Source organism: Pyxicephalus adspersus, chromosome 3, assembly GCF_032062135.1.
Source record: "Pyxicephalus adspersus chromosome 3, UCB_Pads_2.0, whole genome shotgun sequence".
Classification (NCBI taxonomy): domain Eukaryota; kingdom Metazoa; phylum Chordata; class Amphibia; order Anura; family Pyxicephalidae; genus Pyxicephalus; species Pyxicephalus adspersus.
The window spans coordinates 153276930-153280681 of record NC_092860.1 but is presented as its reverse complement, the minus strand read 5'-3'; positions in this window follow the sequence as shown (position 1 = coordinate 153280681).

Sequence of the window (3752 nt, the reverse complement as noted above, 5' to 3'; positions counted from 1 at the left end):
GCACCCCGCCATCACAGCGGGATCGTGAGATCGCCGCTGGAGCGCGGGGATAAGGTAAGAGGGACCCTCAAAGGTACCCCGAGTGTGACTCGGGATTACCGCTTTTGCAATTTTTTCCACCCCGAGTCACACTCGGGAATACCGCTAGGGGGGTTAAACATAACGTAGGGTGTCAAGATTTTAAAGGAATGTGTTGTTTTAATTTATCTGACCATTCCAGATCAATCCAGTCCCATATTCAAGCGTTACATAAAATTGCTAATAATATTAAAGAGGATGTTGGTTCATCCTCCTGGCAGGACTGGTTATTGAGCTGACCGGCAGACCTAAGTTGGTTAAGAACATTATTTATCAGTATTTTAATTATAATTGCTTCCTTGAATATTTTATGTTGTTGTATCCAATGTATCCCTTCCCTTATACAAACATTCAGCGCTATGTGTCCAAAGTCCACAGATCCTGGGCAAAAATATGATATTTACCTCTCTATGTTAGAAAGAAAATAAGTCATGTTCATGACTTAAGAGGGGATTGAAGGGTTAAATAAGTATTGTTACAGGACTGTATAACTAGAAATAACATGAAGCCAAATACTTGTATAAGCTATATTTTCATATAAGGAGTTGTTTTTCTTCTTTTTCTATCTACTCAGTTTAGTTGCAACCTTGTAACCAGATGGCGAAATTTCGAAATTTTTTATGCAAGGTTTGCCTTATCAAATAGCACTGTGTGTGGCCAAAGATTGATAGCTGTGGAGGCTGTGTGTGTGGCGGCGGCGGCGTCCTTGTTTACCTATGTGTATAAAAAGACCGCCTTGTTGAATAAAGAATGGAATACTCTTGTAACCATATTCAGCATGTGTGTGTGTGTTATTGGGGTATCTCTCCAGACGTCTGTCTTTGTGGGTGACGGAGAAGTCAGGGTGCATTCGAGGAACTAGAAGTAGAAGCAGATCCTTTCACCTGCCTAATGGAATTCAGCATCGCTTGGACCTTGGGAAAGTGACTTTCCCAATCAATACTGAAAATGACCACATCATCTAGATAGGCCGCAGCAAAGTGCTGCTGTAGTAGTATGCGCTGAAATGTGACTGGGGCCCCCTGGAGGCTAAAAGGCATTCTAGCATACTGCCAGTGTCAGTGTGGGATCCCAAAGTTATCTTGCAAAACCTCTAATTCAGACATCACTGCCTCTTCAGAGGTCTCCAGAGGCAACTCCTTTTCACCCCCAAAAACAGACAAAAGAGAAATTACATAATTTACAGATGTTACATTATGAGGTAGCAAGTTCCTTTCTTTAGGCGCACACACATCAGTGTTTTCTACTGGGCTACCTGTGGAAGACTTTTCTCCCCTTCACAGGTCCCAAAACAAGGGAAAGTCTTGCCCCAAAATGACCCTGTGCATTAGCACGGTGGACACCCCCACTTCATGATATGCAGTTCCACAGTCAGTTGTCACAGATCCCTGCAGGTCCAGGGGATCTGTGCCTCCTTCCTGCTCACCCTCCTTGCAGTCCCCTGTTGTCAGCACCATCTCTGCCTCTGGATCCAACACTCTGCCTACTTCTTGTTCCAAGTCAGGTGATTCTCTCTCAGCTGCTCCTTTGCCTAAGAGAACCAGGGTATTCCGCAGATGCACTCCCTCTGCTAGCAAACATCTGAATAACACCTGAGATTATCTCTGCAACAGCACTCCCTCTACTGGTCGGATTTATGTCTGCGGCTCACTTAATCCACGCACATCACCTGACATTCCCTTCTTAAAGAAGTGATCTGGCATCAGGAAGTTGCTTGAACAAGGAGTTCCTTTGGCTCTGCTTCCAGATTCCTGTTGTTTGTTTCTCCTGTTCCAGATTCTTTGTGTACTGACCCTGGCTTATTTCCTGACTACTATTGTTCGCTGCCTGCCCTGACCTCTTGTCTGTTTCCTGACCAGCCTTGTTCGCTGCCTGCCCTGACCTTTTGGCTGGTCTGACTACTCTCCTGGATTTCCCTTTGGCACCACGTCTTGATTCTGTCTGTCAGCAGTCACCCGTGGGCCGCATACTGGCAGTTGCCCGCAGCAACATCCTCACCTCTAGAGGCACTAGTGAAGACTGGACAGCTGCTTAGACTCTGCGCCCTGTGCACATCTGTGCCAACTGATGACACAACTGATGACACATAGGGTCCACCGTTCTGCCCCCCAGTACCGTGACATCAGTCTTGAAAGTAAATAATGAGGGGTGTCTCCGTGTATACACAACACTCCTATGTGGGGCTCCTGTATTTGATCAGGGTTTACGAGGCTGGCATGCAATAATGTCACTGAACTGCCTGAATCCAGCAACGCCTGAAATTACTTGTTTACCACCATTACCACAGCCATGTGCATCTCAGCGCCCGTGGTACATACCGGCCGGGCAAAATAAGACATTCTTCTGGTAGCATTGCACTCTATAGCGTCCTCCTGGCACCACCAGATTGTAACTGACCCTGACTATCCTGGGAAGATGCCCCAGAAGACTTTTCTAGGACTGGAGACCTTTCCTCTGGTTCCAGCTTCCCTGGTTGAAAACTTTTTTCCCATTGCTAGGGGTGACGACCAATGCGGTGTTGTATCTGATAGGAAATCTTCTGCGGCCAAGTACCGTTTTATCATTCCTACTAGCTGGTCAGTGGTCTGGTGGTCCACATGAGTCACCTATTTGCACAGGTTTTGGGGAAGAGCTCTTAGAAAACAGTCCATAGTGACTCTGTCCGTGATCTGGGGTGCGGTAAGAACCTTTCGCTGCAGCCATTTCCTCACCAGATACACTAGGTTGTGCTCTGGGAGCGGGGTGACCTGTTACACTGGTAAGTCCACTTATGGACCAGTTGGGCTTGCACAGCCAGAGTGACACTCAGCAGTTGGAGTATCTCGGTCTTTATTGTTCTCCGCTGAGAGGTCAAAATATGCCTTTTGGGCATCCCTCGTTAGGAACAGGCCAGGCCTCCTTCTCTGCAGTTCTCTCAAATGTTTTGAGAAAGGCCTCCACATCATCATGCGGCGTCATCTTTTGTAGAAAATGAATGGCCCTTTTTAAGCTTCCGCTACACTGGTAAACTGGCAATCCCTCTGGTCTGAAAGTAGCTTGCAGATATCTACATGTATACATATCTATGATAAATATATAAATGCAAATAAATCTATATATATAAAATTGGAATGTATGTTCCACCTTCACTCGAAAACACATAGAGACATTTTAACAAAACTTGCCATACCTATGACTGAGACTTATGTGAGTGCACCAGTCATCATTGTACACCACTGTGCTATATGTCAGAGCTATATTTGTATGTATGTATGTATGTGTGTATGTCATCACTAGGAAACGCATAGAGACATTTCAACCAAACTTCCTAGACATATGACTCAGACTCATATAAGTGCTGATCTTTGTGTGTTATATGTCAGCGCTATATTTGGTGATCACTCAGAGACCCATAGAGACATTTCAACCAAACATGCTATGTTCCACCATCACTCGGAAACGTATAGAGAAATTTAAACCAAACTTGCTAGACATATGGACACTGCTAATCATCTTTGTACAGTACTGAGGTATATGTCAGAGGTATATAAATGTATAATATTATTGTGTGACTGTGGGGGGGGAGTGTCAGCTTCTCTGTACAGAGCCTGGTGGGTCTGGTTTAGTGTTTCATTGTACAGCACCATGGTATATGTCAGAGCTATATAAATCTTTTTATATATATATATATATAT